This window comes from Microcebus murinus, unplaced genomic scaffold (assembly GCF_040939455.1).
Source record: "Microcebus murinus isolate Inina unplaced genomic scaffold, M.murinus_Inina_mat1.0 scaf021_hap2_Mmur4.0, whole genome shotgun sequence".
In the NCBI taxonomy this organism is placed as follows: domain Eukaryota; kingdom Metazoa; phylum Chordata; class Mammalia; order Primates; family Cheirogaleidae; genus Microcebus; species Microcebus murinus.
In genome coordinates, this window is record NW_027438967.1 from 350,111 (window position 1) to 369,825 (window position 19,715).

At 36.8% G+C, this 19,715-nt stretch overlaps 1 protein-coding gene across 2 annotated transcripts in view; it reads left to right on the plus strand.

The window, feature by feature from the left end:
- The window catches only part of LOC142860986 (6-phosphofructo-2-kinase/fructose-2,6-bisphosphatase 1), a 78,154-nt gene that overhangs the window by 31,883 nt on the left and 26,556 nt on the right, over nt 1-19,715 (plus strand). The window lies entirely within an intron of this gene.

Sequence of the window (19,715 nt, forward strand, 5' to 3'; positions counted from 1 at the left end):
AATATCCCTTATGAATATAGATGCAAAAATTCTCAACAAAATCCTAGCCAATTGAATCCAGGTGCTTGTCAAGAAAATAATCCATCACAACCAAGTGGGCTTCATCCCAGAGATGAAGGGATGGTTCAACATAGGCAAATCTATAAATGTAATTCACCATATAAACAGAAGCAAAAATAAAGACCATATGATCATCTCAATAGATTCAGAAAAATCATTTGACAAAATTCAACACCCTTTTATGATAAGAACACTCAACACAATAGGCATAGATGGGACTTCCCTAAAAATGATACAAGCCATATATGACAAACCCACAGCCAATATCATACTGAATGGGGAAAAATTGAAAGCATCCCCCCTTAGAACTGGAACAAGACAAGGTTGCCCACTATCTCCACTTCTATTCAACATAGTGCTGGAAGTCCTTGCTATAGCAATCAGACAAGAGAGCATAATTAATTGTGTGCAAATGGGAGCAGAAGAGATCAAACTCTCACTCTTTGCTGATGACATCGTATTGTACCTAGAAAACCCCAAGGATTCAACCAAGAGACTCCCTGAACTGATAAATGAATTTGGTAAAGTCTCAGGATACAAAATCAATACACAGATCAGAGGCATTTGTATATGCCAACAACAGTAAAAGTGAGAACCAAATCAAAGACTCAGTTCCCTTCAAAATAGCAACAAAGAAAATAAAGTACCTTGGAATATATTTAACTAAGGAGGTAAAAGACCTCTACAGGGAGAACTATGAAACACTGAAGAATGAAATAGCAGAATATCAACAGGTGGAAGAATTTACTATGCTCATGGGTTGGCAGAATAAACATTGTTAACATGTCTATACTACCCGAAGTCACCTACAGAGTCAATACAGTCTCTATTAAAATACCATCATCATTTTTCAGATATAGAAAATATAGTTTAATGCTTCATATGGAACCAGAGAATACCCCATATAGCAAAATCAATCCTAGGCAATAAAAACAAAATAGAATGTATCAATTGACTGGATTTCAAACTATACTACAAGTCTATATTAATTAAAACAGCTTGGGACTGGTGCAAGAACAGGGACATTGACCTGTGGAACAGAACCAAGAACCTAGATATAAAACCATCCTCATATAGCCAACTAATCTTCCACAAAGCAGACAAAAATATACACTGGGGAAAAGAATCCTTATTCAATAAATGGTGCTGAGAAAATTGGATAGCCACATGCAGAAGACTGAAATAGGACCCACACCTCTCACCTCTGGGTTACAGAGTTGAACACTAGGTGTGGAACTCTTAGAATTCTAGAGGAAAATGTTGGAAATACTCTTCTAGACATTGACCTAGGCAAAGACTTTATGAAGAAGACCCCAAAGGCAATCACAGTAGCAACAAAAATAAATAAATGGGACCTGATCAAATTAAAAAGCCACGCAGCCACACAGCACAGCCAAAGAAACTGTCAAGAGAGCAGATAACCTACAGAATGGGAGAAAATTTTCTAAAGCTACACATCTTTAGTTAAGGGTCTGATAACTAGAATCTATTTAGAACTCAGGAAAATCAGCAAGAAAAATATCAAACAACCGTATCAAAAAATGGGCAAAGGTCATGAACAGAAACTTCTCAAAAGAAGACAGAATAATGGCCAACAAACATATTAAAAATGCTCAACATCAGCGAAGTGCAAATCAAAACCACAATAAGATATCACTTAACTCCAGTGAGAATGGCCTTTATCAAAAAGTCCCCCAAAAATAAATGTGGGCATGGATGTGCAGAGATAGGAACACTCTTACACTGCTGGTGGGACTGCAAACTAGTTCAACCTCTGTGGAAAGCAATATGGAGATACCTTCAAGCGATACAAGGAGATCTATCATTTGATCCAGCAATTCCACTACTGGGCATCTACCCAAAAGATCAAAAGTCACTTTATGAAAAAAACACCTGTACTCGAGTGTTTATAGCAGCACAATTCACAATTGCAAAGTTGTGGAAACAACCCGAATGCCTATCAATACATGAGTGGATTAATAAAATGTGGTATATGTATACCATGGAGTATTATTCAGCTTTAAGAAACAATGGTGATATAGTACCTCTTGTATTTTCCTGGATAGAGCTGGAACCCATTCTACTAAGTGAAGTACATCAAGAATGGAAAAACAAGTACTACATGTACTCAGCAGCAAATTGGTATTAATGGATCAACACCTAAGTGGACATATAGGAAAAATATTTATTGGGTGTCGGGTGGGCGGGAAGGGGGGAGGAGGGGATGGGTATGTACAAACATAGTGAGTGAGGTGTGCAACGTTTAGGGGATGGTCACACTTGAAGTTCTGACTCGAGGGGGGTGGGGAAGCATGGGAAATATTCTTAACCTTAACATTTGTACCCCCATAATATGCTGAAATAAAAACAATATAAAATAAAAGTAAGTTGTAGACAGATATTTCTCAAAAAAAAAAAACCATAAAAATGGCCAATGGGTACACAAAAGAAAACGTGCTCAACATCACTAATCATAAGGGAAATGCAATTTAAAACCACTGTGAGTTATCACCTCACATCTATAAGGATGGCTATTGCCAGAAAAAAACAAGAGATAATAAATGGTGGTGAAGGTATGGGGAAAAGGGAACCCTAGTACCTGGTTGGTTGCAATATATATTGGTACAGCCATAGCAAAAAATAGTATGTATATTCCTAAATAAATTAAAAAATGGAACTACTATAAAAAAGTAAAATAAAATAATAAATTTTTCTTTAGTTTGTTGATATGGTAGATTACACTAATTGGTTTTTTAATTGTTGATCTAGCCTTGCATACCTGGACTAAATTCCATTAAATTATTGCATGTACAATATGCAATATATTGGACTATAGGAGTTTGGGGGATTTTTTTGGACTCCATTTATTTGGCTTTGGTATCAGAGTAATCCTGGCCTCATAAAATCAGTTGGAAATGTCCTCTCATTTTCTTTCGTCCCTTGGTATCTGCAGGGGATTGGTCCCAGGACTCCCTGCACATACCAAAATCCATGGGTGTTCAAGTCCTTATATAAAATGGCCTAGTATTTGCATATAATGTACACACATCCTCCCATATACTGTAAATCATCTCTAGATTACTTGTAATACCTAACACAATGTAAATGCTATGTAAATACTTGTTATACTGTATTGGTTTTTATTTGTATTATTTTTATTTTTAAAACAAGATTTTAATTTGCCATTGGTTGAATCCATGCATGTGGAACACACAGATAGAGGACCAACTATAATTCTTTTCATGTAATGTGGGATTCTACTTGCCAATATTTTGTTGAGGATTTTTGCATCTAAGTTCATGAGAGATATTGGACTATAGGGGTTTGAGAGGTTTTTTTTGGATTCCATTTTTCTGGCTTTGGTATCAGAGTAATCCTGGCCTCATAAAATCAGTTGGAAGTGTTCTCATTTTCTTGTTTTCCTGAAGAGATTGTGTAAAATTTTTGTTAATTCTTCTTTTAAAGTGTGGTAAACTTTGCAAGTGCACACAGTTGGGTCTGGAGATTTCTATTTCTGGGGATTTTATTTTGATCTAAATTAATGTTTATGGGACTATTCAGATTGTCTATTTTATCTTGGTTGAGTTGTGGGAGGTTGTGGTTTTCAAGGAATTGATCTTTATATTCTAAGTAGTTAAATGTATAAGTGTAAAGTTGTTTCTATTAATAGTATTTAAGTATTAACTAGCATCTGGCATCCAGTGCCTTCTGCTTCTGGTAAGCAAATCTCAGATGCTGTCTTTTTTGGAAAGTGCCTGACTCTGCATATTTCAAGGTGGCAATTTTCTCTATGACCACAGTCCTCTGATGTGTCCCAGAAAAGTCACTGATTTTTAGTTTGACCAAATTTTTCTTATTGTAAAGATTACAGGGCTGTGTGCGGTGGCTCACGCCTGTAATTCTAGCACTCTGGGAGGCTGAGGCAGGAGGATTGCTTGAGCTCTGTAGTTTGAGATCAGCCTGAGCAAGAGCAAGAGCCTGTCTTTACTAAAAATAGAAATAAATTAGCTGGACAACTAAAAATATATAGAAAAAATTAGCCAGGCATGGTGGTGCATGCCTGTAGTCCCAGCTACTGGGGAGGCTGAGGCAGTAGGATTGCTTGAGCCTAGGAGTTTGAGGTTGCTGTGAGCTAGGCTGATGCCACAGCACTCTAGCCTGGGCAACAGAGCAAGACTCTGTCTTAAAAAGAAAAAAAAAAAAAAAGATGATGCCAAGAACTTCAAACTCTTGGAACTGAAATCATAAGTCCCTGGGTTGTTTTATAAACCACAAATTGGGCATTTTTATTGTTGTTGTTTCTTAAGTCAATGTTGACTTAGTTTTGCCCACATGTTTACCACTTTACTTGCTCACCATTTCTTTTCTTGCCTCTTAGCCCTTTCTTCTGGGACTATTTTTCTTTTGTCTTAAGTACATTCCATAGAATCCCTCTTATTGAGGGGTTAGTAGTAATAAATTCTCTCAGAGTTGTTTGCCCGAAAATGTGTTTATTGCATCCTCATTCTTGAAGATATATTTTTCTGAGTATACAATTGTGGGTTGATAGTTATTTATCACAGAACTTTAGTGATATTATTCTACTATCTCTGGTTTTCATTATTGCTGTTGAGAAGTCAACTGCAAATTTGATTGGTATTCTTATTAGGTAATCTGTATTTTCTCTATGATTGCTTTTTAATTAGATTTTTCTCTTTTATTCAGTTTTAAGTGTTCTTTATATATTTTGGATACACCAGATATGTAATTTGCAAATATATCTTTCCAATGCGTGGCATTTCTTTTTTTCGTTCTCTTGTGGTTTTAAATTTTTATTTAAAAACTTTTTGTAGATAAAAATATTTAAATTTGTATAGTTCAATTTATCAATGTTTTCTTTTATGGATACTGCTTTTTATGAGGTAACTAAAAACTCATTGCCAAGTCCAATATTATACAAATTTTCTCCTATGTTTTCTTTTAGAATTTTATAGCTTTGCATTTTATAATTAGGCCTGTGATCCATTTTGAATTACTTTTTGCATAAAGTTTAGGTATTGAGGTTTATTTTTTATATGGGGACTTCCAGTTGTTTGAGCACCATTTGTTGTAACGACTATTTTCTCCCTCAAATTGCTTGTGTAGCTTTGTCCAAAATCAGTTAACTGTATTTGAGTGAGTCTCTTTCTGGGCCCTTTATTCTATTCAATTGCTGTATATGGCTACCCTTGTCAATAATACCCTGTCCTGTATATTGTAACTTTATAGTAAATCTCCAAATCACATAGTGAGATTTTTTCAATATTATTTTTATTTTGCAAATATTTTAACCATTCAAGTTCTTTAGCTCTTGCATATAGAATAAGCTTGTCAATATCTAAAAAAATCCTATAGTATTTTTGATTGGTATTGTGTTAAATCTATAAGTCACTATGGAAATAATGGTAATCTTTACCATGTTGATTCTTCTAATCCATTGGAAAGAGTATGTCTTTCTATTTATTTAGTTCTTTGACTTCCTTCAACAGCATTTTGTAGTTTTCAGCCTACATGTCTTATTAGTGTTTTACCTATTTTATCTTATTAGAACTATTGTAAATGTGTTTTTTTAATTTTTGTTTTGAATTGTTTATCGATTGTATATAGGAATATGATTGACTTTTACGTGTTGACATTGTATCCTGTGAACTTCATAACTCACCTATTAATTCTAGGAGGGTTTTTAAAATACACTTCCTGGAGTTTTCTACATAGGCAATCATGTTGTCTGTGAACAGGGATGGTTTTATTTATTCCTTTATAATCTGTATGCCTTTTATCTCCTTTTTTGCCTTACAATATTGACTAGGAGTTTCAGTACTATGTTGAGTAGGAATGGTGAGAGTGGATAGACTTGCCTTGTTCCTGATGTTAGGGAGGAAGCATTTAGTCTGTCAACATAAAGTATGATGTTAGCTGCAGGATTTTTGTAAATATCCTTTGTCTGGTTGAGGAAGCTTCCTTCTATTCCTACCTAGTTTGCTGAGAATTTCATCACGAATGGATGTTGTATTTTGTCAAAAGTTTTTTTTTTCATCTGTTGATACAATATGAGGTGTCTTAGTCTGTTTTCTGCTGCTATAACATAATACCACAGACTATGTGATTTATAAAGAACAGAGATTTATTTCTTACAGTTCTGGAGGCTGGGAGGTCCAAGATCAAGTGGCTACATCTGACAAGGCCTTCTTGCTGCACTATTCCATGGGGGAAGACAGAAAGGCAAGAAAGCATACATGCTAGGGAAGATTGAGAAAGCAAGCAAGAGGAAGAGAATGTGTGTAAGAGAAAAAGGGGACCAAGCTCATTCTTTTGTCAGAAACCCTTTCCTGAGTTAACTAACCTACTCCAGACATAATGCAATTAATCCATTCATGAAGACAGAGCCCTCATGAGCTAATCACCTATTAAAGGTCTTACCTCTCAACACTGTTGCATTGGTGATTAAGTCCCAACTCTTGAACTTTGGAGGACACATTTAAGCCATAGCATGGAGTTTTACTTATTGAGGTTGGACTACTTTGATTTTCATATATTGAAGTACTTCAAGTATATTAATTATTTATTTTATATACAGTCAAATTTGATTTGCTATTTTTTTTTGCAGGTTTTATGTCTATGTTCATGTGGGATATTGATTTGTTCTTCTTTTTGTACCATTTTTTCTGGCTTTGGTGTCAGAGTAATGCTGGCCTCACAGAATAAGTTAAGTGTTTTCTTGTCTTCTAGTTTTATGAAGAGATTACATAGAATTGGTGCTATTTCTTCTTTAAATGTATGGTAAAAATTTCCAATGAAACAATCTGGACCTGGGAATTTTTTTGGAGGAATTTTAATTACAAATTCAATTTCAGTAATAGTTATAGAAGAATTTAGGTTGCCTGTTTCATTTTGGATGAGTTTTGGTAGTTTGCACTTTTTAATGAATTTATCCATTTCATCTATGTTGTCAAATTTATGCATTATTTACCCTTATTATCATTTTAATATATATGAAGTTAGTATCTCTTCTTTCATTCCTGATATTTTTAATTTCAGTTATATTTTTCAGTTCAAAATATCTATTTGATTCCTATTTATATCTTCTATTTCTTTGTTAAAATTTTCTATTTTTAATATTTGTTTCAAGATCATTTGTTATTATTAAAGCATTTTTATAATAGATAATTTAAAATAATTCCATTATCATTTCATCATTCATATCTGTTGATTGCTTTTTTCCATGTAAGTTGACATTTTAATGATTATTTACATGATGATTGATTTTAGTTTATATCCTGGACATTGTATAGTTTTGAGATTCTGAATCTTGTTTATATCTGATGGAGAAGGTTGATATTTTTGTTTTAGCCTTTTGTGTATTGTGGTCCAACATCAGTTCAGTTTTCAAGTCTTTTGCAGTGCTATTTAAACACATTTCATACCGCATAGAAATCTCTAAGACATACGCCAGGGACCGCACATATTTGGGCAAACTGCACATTATTTAAATCATCATAACTACAGATCATAATGCACTTTAGGTGTTGTTTTTTAATAATTATAACATTTTTATTTACAAAAAGAATTAAACAATTAAACAACTAATTCAACAATTAAAGTTCCTAGTACTTTTTAAATGTATGGTACTGCATAAAACATTTTCCTCTATGAAGAGGAACCACATAAAATTTACATAAGTTTCTAGATTTGCTCCTTTTTCTATGGGCGGCACAAACTCTGCATGCTCTCATAGGAAATTTTTTCTTTCCACTCGCTGGAATACACATAGGTTCATGCTGCTTCATATCACCTGACAACCTTTTGGGGGATCTTTACGAGGTGCTCTCCTTGCACTCCCCAGGGGAAGGGCTGGACAGATTTGTCTCTGGTACCGGAGAGCCTTCATTATTGTCATCTGTTATCCAGTCTCTCACCACCGATAGCAAAGACTGTTTATACTTCATTTTTGCTTGTGGATTGAGGATGTTATACACTCTAAGTGAATTGAAAAGTCCATAGTTTATAAGGTACAGCACTACTTTTTTAGTCCATTTCATCGTTTTCCTTAGAATAGAACAACACAAAAGGAATTGGTCCACACAGTCAACGCCTTTCATGTGGGCATTGTATTCCTTGATGCAGGCAGGTTTTACAATATTCTCTCCCATTTTCCTATTTTTTTTCCTGTTGTTGAGACAGAATTGTCATGGATTGTTGATATCATTCAGACAACCCGCTTGTGTTTCCATGCTAGGAGAAGAATATCGCCTTTTCTGGAAAATATTATGTCACCTTTCTTCATTCTTGATGTTTTCATTTTCAAATTGGCGGTAAACCTCTACTCTCCCTAATGGACAAGACAGTGTGTTGACATCTAAGGTCCTTAACAGATGGTGAGCGAAACACAAGCAAACTTGTGAGCGGTACAAAGGTGTTAAGTTATATTCTGCATGTGTACCACCTAGCGGTCAGTCTTGGACTTGGGTAGAGGTCTACTTGCTAGTGGAGTTTCCAAATCTTTGGTAATGCTAATTAGGATCAAAGCACTCACAGGTTAGAGGTAAGCTCAGGGGTTAAAATCAACTTTTTGTTGTTGATTTTCAAAACTCTTCCCTCTCCCTTATCTTCTCAGTACTTTCCAGTTCCCTGGGCTCCCATTTTCTGTCCTTCCCACTGTCATGATTGTGCTACTTCCAGAGACAAGTTGCAGGAGGAAGGATGGGGGGGAGAGAGAGAGAGAGAGAGCGAGAGCGCAACTAGCATGAAGTCTAGCTGTGTCCTCTTGACATGGTGGCTTCACCCAGAGGAAGGACCTCATCCCACAGAGTTTTGATTCCTAGAGGCTCCTATTCTGGGCCACTCTTGCTGCTGGGCCACCCTTGCTGTTGCTACCTCCACTGTGGAACCAAAGAAGAAGTAGAGTACGTTAAAACCCAAGGGATTTCTCCCACTATCTCTGAACTTTAGTACTCATTTCCATTCCTGGAGCCAAAACTTCAAAGCTTCTCCTGCATCTCTGTCTGCTGCACAGTGCTCACTTTTGGATATTAAACCATATTAAATTCAGGTTCAGGATACTGAAGTGGAAAATAATAATGTTAAACTCACAACTGTTTAGGTGATACTTTAAACTCTGGTATTCTTTCCTGATCCACCTACCTATATTTACTTTGCAGTTTTCATATTAGTGTCCATGCAACCTATCAAAGTTTTATATTTCAGTTAATGAGAGATAACCACTAACTAAAGAAGGCTCCAAAATTGGACCCAGCTATAGATTTTTTGTAGAGAACATGTAGTTGGGTCTTGCTTTTTTATCTTATCTGACAAGCTCTGTTTTTAACTAGAATATTTAAGTAGATGGAGAGACAAGATGGCTGACTCAAGACACCTGTCACCAAATCATCTCAGAAAGAAGAAGTTTTAGTTGGAAAAAAAAAAAAAAACATAGCTTAGGTATAACTCTGAGGGAGAAGTGCCAAAACCTACCAGAGATTCCACAGAATGATGTTGCAGAGTGGAACAAGAAGGAGCCAGATCTTGCTAGAAATCAACCCCCAAGAGGATTGGTGCCCAGCAGAAAGGCTGCTGCCAGTGTCTCAGGGACTCCAGCCTGTAGGATGGAAACAGTGATCCACAGTGGAGCCATGTGAAGCCACCTGCGCCTGAGCCCCAAGCAAGTGCCACTGTGGCCCATTCACACCACTCATCCGAAATATGCCACCACTGCAGGGAAGGAAGACAGCACCAAGTAAATAGCAAGCATGCTTCTGTGCCTAAGGAAAGTTTCTTTGGCTGCTGGCAGGAGTAGGTGTGGGGTCCAGCTGCCCCAACTGGAAGAGTTTATCCTGAAGCCACCATCAGAAGGAGACATCAGGAGGGGATAAAATGGCATATTAGAAGCAGCCTGCAAACCCACACTCCCAAGGAAAGAAGAGTAAATAAGAAGCGGGTGCCTACCTACAGATAGCCATTCTTGGAAGAAATATTATGAAACCGCAGAGAAGCAGCACAGGACTCTCAGTGTGGTAAAAAAGTGACAGAGAAATACATTTGATAGTATCAAAGCATGTATGGGAAAGATTAGCAGGATAGATTGCTAGGGCACTGTCCTCACCCTGCAGGCACTGTGACCAAGTTGGGAGAGGGCACTCTCTGCTGCCAAAGTTCAGGGACCTCCTGGAGTTTGTGCAGAGTCATTGCACCAGACAACAGGTGCAGTGGGGATTGGGCAGCAGCTAAAGTCATCCTGAGCTCTGAGGTGCATGGTGCCAGGTTGGCACGGATTTCAGCTTTGCAGCTGCAGCCTTCATATTGCCCCCACTGGGCTGGGCGGGGGAGCAGACCAAAGAGAGGTTCCTCTAAGCTGTACTCAGTGACTGGAAGCCAACAGCCCCTCCCCAATAGTACAATGGGATCTGAGCACATGAGCTACAACCTGGAAGGTTTGGGGAGACTGTTTCAGTAGGTCCTGGGGATGTGGGAAGAGCTCTGTGGTCCCTGGCTACTAGAACCAACCTCCACTCACTTGATTTGTCATCTTGTCCCCGAGCCTACAAAACAGCCCACCACCTGCTTGGCCCCACCTCTGCCCTCTAGGTCCTAACTGCCTGCTGTCTCCTCATACTTGACCCTGCCCTCCAGGTCAGATTAGGCCCATTGCCCACACAGACTTGCTCCTGGCTCTAAGGCCCTCATTGGAGCCCTGCTTCTGCCTCTTCCCCAATCTCAGCTTGAAGACTCTCACACCAGAGCCTAAAGCTCCACCTGTGTGGCTCCAGAGTGTCTGCCACCCTGAGATTCTAGTGCTACACCTGGGCACAGAGACACCGGCCTGGATCCTCCACCACTGTTGCAAGAACTGCTCCAAAGTCCAATGCCTTGCCAGGGACCTTCTAGCCTCAAGCTGTGAGTACACTGGGACCTGGCTTGAGAAAACACCCACAGCCCAGGAACTCACAAACAATGCCTGGATAGCCTCACCCAGCTGCCACTGTCACTTCTACAGGGAGACCCTAGGCAGAGCAATCCCCACAACCCCAGCCTTAGTGAAGAGGGTCTTGTCAGCTTCCAACTCAAATATCCTATGACTATCTGGTGAACAGCCCAACACCCAGCATTGACAGCATCCAGCACAGACTTGAACAGAGGCAATTATAGGTGAACAGATCAAATCAGAACAGCTGCATTCCAGACTTCTAGTGCACATGCACCCTCCCCTGCTGAGTCTACATTCCAGAGTATGGGAGAAAAGCACCAATTAGGGACCTGGCCTTCTAACCAAGTAGGAGAGTTCCTAGTAAAGAACAGGTGTCCTGCAAACCTACTATCCCTGTGTTGAGAAAAGAGATTTCAGATGAGAAGAAACCAGCAAAAGAACCCTGGCAATATGAAAAATCAAAACAAGGTCTAAAACAATACCATGCTTGTGGGTCAGCAGAATCAACATTGTTAAAATGTCTATACTGCCCAAAGTTATCTACAGAGTCGATACAATCCCTATTAAAATACCAACATCATTTTTCACAGATATAGAAAAAATAATTGTATGCTTCGTATGGAACCAGAGAAGACCCTGTAAAGCAAAAGCAATCCTAGGCAATAAAAACAAAATGGGAGGTATCAATTTACTAGACTTCAAACTATATTACAAGGCTACAGTAATTAAAACATGTTGGTACTACTGGCACAAGAACAGGGACATTGACCAGTGGAACAGAACAAAGAACCTGAATATAAAACCATCCTCATATAGCCATATAATCTTTGACAAAGCAGACAAAAACATACACTGGGGAAAAATCAAAACAGATCAGCACCCCCAAGGTATCACAATAGAGCCACAGTAGCAAACCCAAACTACAAGGAAATTGTTGAAATGACAGAAATGGAGTTCATAATATGGATGGCAAATAAGATAAATGGAATTGAAGAGAAGGTTGAAAACCAACAAAAAGAAGTCAAAAAAATATTTCAGGAAATTAATGAAAAAGTCACAAAAGAGTTAGACAACATAAGGAAGGATATAATAGAACTCAAAGAAATGAAAGAGTCATTTAGAGAATTTCAGAACACAGACAGAAAACATGAGCAACAGACTAAGGAGAAGAAAGAATCTTAGAGCTTGAAAACAAGGCTCTTGAGCTAACGCAGTCATTTAAAAAGACAGAGAAGAAAACAAAAAGGTGGAACAATCACTCAGAGAGATATGGGACTACGTGAAGCAAACTAACATATGAATTATAGGTATCCCCAAGGGAGAAGAAGGAGAGCTAAATGCATGGAAATTTTATTTCAGGGAATTATTGAGGAGAACTTCCCTAGTACCACCAGAGATACAGACCTCCAGATACAAGATGACCATTGAACTCCAGGAAGAATCATAGCAAAGAGGACATTTCCAAGACACACAGTAATTAACCTGGCCAAAGTCAAAATGAAGGAGAAAATTCTACAAGCAGCTAGATGTAAGCAACAACTTACCTACAAAGGGAAACGCATCAGGATAACAGCAGAGTTCTCAGTGGAAACCCTATAAACCAGAAAGGAGTAGGGCCCCATCTTCAGGCTTCTTAAAGAGAACAACTTTAAGCCTAGAATTTTGTATCATTCAAAACTAAGTTTCACAGTTGATGGAGAAATTAAGTCTTTTCCAGACAAGCAAACACTGAAGGATTTTGGCATGACCAGACCTGTGCTGCAGGAAACACTTAGAACTACATTATACATGAATCAGCAGAATAGATACCCAAGAGTACAAAACCACTGAAAAAAGCTAAAGCTCACAAGACTTATAAAACAACAGCACAAAAAGGGAAATGAAGCAATAAGGTACTACTACCCAACCTGATGAACAGAACAGCATTCCACATTATCAATTCTCTCTCTTAACATTAACAGTTTGAATGCACCACTTAAAAGACATAGGCTGGCTGAATGGATGAAAAAACATAACCAAACTATCTGATGCCTTCAGGAGATACATCTAAACCACAAGGATGTACACAGGCTCAATGTGAAAAGATGGAGAAAAACATTCCACAGAAATGGAAACCAAAAGAGAGCAGATAGAGCCATTCTCATATGAGATAAAATTGACTTTAAATCCACAATAGTAAAGAAAGACAAAGATGGTCATTATATTAATATGACGGTAAAGGGAGAAATTCAACAAGAAGACATAGCAATCCTAAATATTTATGGACCTAACACAGGAGTACCCAGATTCATAAAGCAAACCCTACTAGATCTAAGCAAAGAGATAAACAGCAGCATCATATTATAATTGCTGGGGACTTTGACACTCCACTGAGAGAGCTGTACAGATAAGCAGAAAATTAAAAAAGAAAACTTGACTTAAACAGGACTCTAGAACAAATGGACCTAACAGATATTTACAGAACATTTTATCCCCAAACTACTGAATATACATTCTTCTCAGCACATGGAACATTCTCCAAGACTGATCATATTTTATGTCACAAAACATGTTTCAACAAATTAAAAAAAAAAATAGAAATCATGCAATGTATCTTCTCGGACCACAGTAGAATAAGATAAGAAATCAACTCCAAGAAAAACACTCAATTCTGTACAAAGTCATGGAAATAAAACAACCTATTGCTGAATGATTATTGTGTCAATAATGAAATTAAATGGAAATCAAAAGATTCCATGAGCTGAATGACAAAGTGTACATAAGTATCAAAAATCTATGAGATTCAGCAAAAGCAGTCTTATGGGGGAAATACATAGCCTTAAATGCCTACCTCAAAAAGACAGAAATATCACAAATTAACAATCTAATGACATTTCTCAAGGGACTAGAAAAGGAATAGCAAACCAAACCAAAGCAAACAGAATAAAAGAAATAACTAAGGTCAGAGCAGAACTAAATGAAATTGAAAACAACAACAACAAAAACAATACAAAAGGTCAATGAAACAAAAAGTTGGTTCTTCGACAAGATAAAAAAATTGATAGACCTCTTCCTAGATTAACCAGGAATAGAAGAGAAAGGATCCAAGTAAGCTCATTCACAAATGAAAAAAGGAGATAATACAACTGATACCACAGAAATACAAAATATCATCTATGAATACTATGAAAATCTTCATGCACATAAACTCAAAAACATAGAGAAAATGGACAAAGTCCTGGAAACACATAATCTCCCAAGACCCAATTGGGAAGAAATAGAACTCCTGAACAGAACAATAATGAGCAGTGAGATTGAAGCAGTAATAAAAAGTCTTCAAAAAAACAAACAAAAAAACCCTGGACCAAATGGATTCATAGCTGAATTTTACCAGACCTAAAAAGAAAATTTAGTGCCCACACTGCAGAAATGTTATCCCATAACATTGAGAAGAAGGAATTCCTCTACATCTCATTCTATGAAGCCAGTATCACCATGAGACCAAAGCCAGGAGAGGACACAACAACAACAACAAAAGAAAACTACATACCAATATCTCTCATGAATATAGATGCAAAAATCCTCAGTAAAATACTATAAAACTGAATTCAACAGCACATCAAAAAAATAATCCACCATGATCAAGTGGGCTTCATCCCAGGGATACAAGAATGGTCCAACATACATAAATCAGTAAATGTGATTCACCACATATACAGAAGCAAAAACAAAGACCATATGATCATCTCAATAAATACAGAAAAACATTCAAAAAATTCAATGCCCATTCATGATAAAAACCCTCAACAAACTCAGCGTAAAAGGAACATATCTCAAGATTACAAAAGGCATATATGACAAATCCACAGCCAACATCACACTGAATGGAGAAAAGTTGAAATCAATCTCACTAAGAATGGGAAGAAGAGAAAAGTGCCCATTGTCACCACTTCTATTCAACATAGCGCTGGAAATCCTAGCCAGAGCAATCAGGCAAGAAAAAGAAATAAAGGGTATCGAAATTGGCACAGAGGAGGTCAAAGTATTGCTTTTTGCTGATGATATGATCTTATATCTGAAAACCCAAAGACTCCAGCAAGAGACTCCTGGAATTGATAAATAAATTCATCACAGTCTCAGATTACAAAAATCAAAGTACACTAATCAGTAGCATTCCTATACACCAATAAAGACAAGCTGAGAGTCAAATCAGAGACTCAATTTCATTCACAGTAGCTACAGAGAAAGTAAAATACCTAGGAGTATAGTTACCCAAAGAGATGAAAGATCTCTACAAAGAGAACTACAAAACACTGAGAAAATAAATTGCAGATGACACCAACAAATGGAAAAACATATCATAATAATGGATCAGTAGGATAAACATTGTAAACATGTCTATACTAACCAAAGTGATTTACAGATTTCACAAAATTTCCTTAAAATACCAATGCCATATTTTACAGATCTAGAAAAAAAATAATGCTATGATTCCTTTGGAACCAGAAAAGAGCTCAAACAGCCAAAGCAATCTTTAGTAAAAATAACAAACCTGGAGATATTACATTACCAGACTATACTACGAGGTTATAGTAACCAAAACAGCTTTGTATTGGCACAAAAACAGAGACACAGACCAATGGAACAGAACAGAGCACCCATAGATAAAACCATCTGCATACAGCCAATTGATCTTTGACAAAGCAGAAAATAATATACACTGGGGAAAAGAATCCTTATTCAATAAATGGTTCTGGGAAAATTGGATATCCACATATGGAAGACTGAAACAGGATCCACACCTCTCACCTTTCACAAAAATCAACTCATGGTGGATAACAGACTTAAAGCTAAGGCATGAAACTATAAGAATTCTAGAAGAAAATGTTGGAAAAACTCCTGTAGACATTGGCCTAGGGAAAGAATTTATGCAGAGGACCTCAAAGGCAATCATGGGAACAACAAAAATAAATATATGAGTCTTGATTAAATTAAAATCATTCTGCACTGCTAAGGAAATAATCAACAGAGCAAATAGACAACCTACAGAATGGGAGAAAATATTTGCAAGCTATACATCTGAAAAAGGACTAGTAACCAGAATCTACAAAGAACTTGGGAAAATCAGCAAGGAAAAAAACCAACTCCATTAAAAAGTGGGCAAAACACATGAACAGAAGCTTTTCAAGGGAAGATAGACAAATGGCCAGTAACCATATGGAAAAATGCTCAATGTTGCTAATTATCAGGGAAATGCAAATTAAAACCACAATGAGATGTCACCTTACCCCAGTTAGAATGGCTCTTATTAAAAAGTCCAAACTATCATTAGAGCAAATAGTCTACAGAATGGGAGGAAATATTTGCTTTCTACACATCTGATAAAGGGCTGATAGCAAGAATCTATCTAGAACTTAAAAAAATCAACAAGAAAATATCAAACAACCCCATCAATAAATTGGCAATGGAAATGAACAGAAACTTTTCAGAAGGCCAGCAAACATATAAAAACTGCTCAACATCTTTAATCATTAGAGAAATTCAAATCAAAACCACAATGAGATATAATCTAACCCCAGTGAGATTGGCCTCTATCAAAAAATCCCAAAACAAGTGCTAGTGAGGATGTTGGGAGGCAGGAACACTCTTACACTGCTGGTGGGACTGCAAATTAGTGCAACATCTGTGGAAAAGAATTTGGAGATAACCTCAAAGAGCTAAAAATAGAAATACCATTCGATCCAGCGATAGCACTATTAAGCATCTACCCAAAAGACCAAAAGATATTCTATAATAAAGACATCTGTACCCAAATGTTTATGGCAGCACAATTCATTATTGCAGGGATGTGGAAACAACCTAAGTGCCTGTCAATTCATGAGTGGATTATTAAAATTTCGCATATGTATACAATGGAATAGTACTCAATTATAAGAAACGACAGTGATCTAGCACCTCCTTATATTTTCATGGATTGAGCTTGAGCCCATTATCCAAAGTGAGGTATCACAAGATCGGAAGAATAGGCTCCACTTGTACTCTCCATCAAATTGGTACTGACTGATTAACACTATGGTGCTCACATGGTAGTAATATTCTCTAGGGATTAGGGGGTTGGCGCGGGTAAACTCACAACTAAAGGACATGGTGAGCATTGTAGAAGGGAAGGGTATGCCTCTAACCCTCCCTTGGGTGAGCCAAAGTCATAAAATGTAACCACAATGTTTGTACCCTCATAATACCTTGCTATAATAAAACAAGCCCAAAAACTAGAGATGCTGGTGTGTATGCAGAGAGAAAGGAACATTTATACACTGTTGATGGGACTGCAAATTAGTACAACCTCTATGGAAAACAGTATGGATATTCCTCAAAGAATTAAAAGTAGACCTACAATTTGATCCAGGAATCCCACTAATGGGTATTTACACAAAGGAAAAGAAGTAATTTTATCAAAAAGACACCTGCACTTGAATATTTATTGCAGCACAATTCACAACTGCAAAGATGTGGAATCGACCCAAGTGCTCATCGATATATGAGTGGATTAACAAAATGTGGTATATGTATACTGTGGAATACTACTCCACCATGAAGAAAGATGAATTAAGTCCTTTTGCAACAATTTGGATGGAACTGGAGACCATTCTCCTAAGTGAAGTATTGCAAGAATGGAGAAACAAACACCACGTGTACTCACTATTAAATTGGAACTAATGATGAGCGCACATATGCACAGAGGGAAGTAGAACTCAGTGGAAATCAAGCAGGAGGATGAGGGGAGCAGGGGATGAGTGAAAACCTACCTAATAGGTGCAATGAACAGTATCCAGGTGATGGGCACACTTATAACCCTGACTCAAGCATACCAAAATTGATACATCTAACAAAAACATTTGTACCTCCATAATATTTTGAAATAAAAAAGAATGTTTAGGCAACTCACATTTAAAGTGACCGTCAATATAGTTAGATTAAAATATACTGTATTTGTTCTTGCTGTTTTCTATTTATTGTATTTGTACTTTGTTTCTGTTTTCCCTTTTTTCTGCTTTCTCTCATTTTATTTGATCCTTTTAATGATCCTACTTTATCTCCTATATTTACTTATAATTTAAATATATTTTCATGTTTTTAATGGTTCCCTTTGAGTTTATAGTACACATTTTTGGATAATTTTGGTTCACCTTCAAATAACACTGTACTGTTTCACATGTAGTGCAAGTACCTTGTAACAGAACATTCCCAATTCCTTCCTCTCATTCCTTGTGTCATTGGTTATTGTATTCTATTACATTTTTACATACACTCTAAATACACAACACATTGTCACTATTATTGCTTTAAACAGTCAGTTATGTTTTAGAACAATTAAGAATATGAAAAATAAAAAGTTATATTTGCCTTCATTTATTCCTTTTGCAACACTCTTCTTTTAATTATGTAGACCCAATTTTCTGACTTATACAATTTTCTACCTGAAGAATTTCCTTTAATATTTCTGGTAAGGCAGGTGTGATGATAATTAATTTCCTCAGTTTTTGTTTGTCTGGAAAGTATTTTGCCTCAATTTTGAAGGATATTTTTGCAGAATTTAGAATTCTGGATTGGCATTTTTTGTTTCCTCACCTTAAAGGTTTCATCTTATTGTCTTTTTGCATATGTGGTTTCTAACAAGAAATCTAGTATAATTCTCTTTGTTCATCTGTAGGTAAGGTGTTCCCTACCCACCCTCTCCTTCCTGGCTGCCTTCAAGATTTTTTGTCCTAATTTTCTGCAATTTGAATTTAATATGTCTCGCTGTAGTTTTTCATTTGTTTGTTTTTAGTATCTACCCTGATAGGTGTTCTATTAGCTGTTCGGATCTGAGTTTTGGTGTCAATCATTAATTTCGGAAAATTTTGGTCATTATGTCTTCAAATATTTCTTCTGCCCCATCCTGTCTTTCTTTCCTTTCTTGTGTTCTAAGTATACACACACACACACACACACACACACACACACACACACACACACACACACACTATACTGGTTGATACTGTCCCACAGTTCTTGGATTTTTTTTTTATGTTTTCTTTTTTCACTCCTTTCTCTCTCTGCATTTCAGTTTGTGTAATTTCTATTGACCTATCTTCAAGTTCACTGATTGATTCTTCAGCTGTACCGAGTCTTCTGATAAGCACATCAAAGACATTCTTCAGATCTGTTACTGTGTTTTTTCCTTTGAATTCATATATGATTCTTTCTTATACTTTCCATCCCCATGGATGTAATTTTCATGCTAAAATTACCTATCTGAGCTTGCATGATTACTTTTTCTAATAGAGCCTTAATATATTAGTCATAACTATTTTAAATTCCCTGTGTGATATTTCCAACATCCATGTAATAACCAACTCTAGTCCTGATGGTTACTTTGTCTCTTCAGAATTTTTTTTTTTTTTTTTACTTTGACTCTTCCTTTTGTGCTGCCTCCTGGAGAGAATCTATTTCATCTCTTACAGATTTATTCCATTATTATTTTTACTGACGCTTTTTAGCCTGGTAGTGGGGAATAAGGAACCAGGGACATTCTATGCTATTCTGATTACATCTCAGTCTTAGGCAGGTTTTCCCTGAGTGCTGGAGGTGTGACCTTTACAAGTGTTCCTGCCCCTCCTCCAAATGTAATGGTAGGCCTAGCACATTTTCCTGCTCCTCCTGGGTTAGAACATTTTTTTTTCCTATTTTCTCCCTC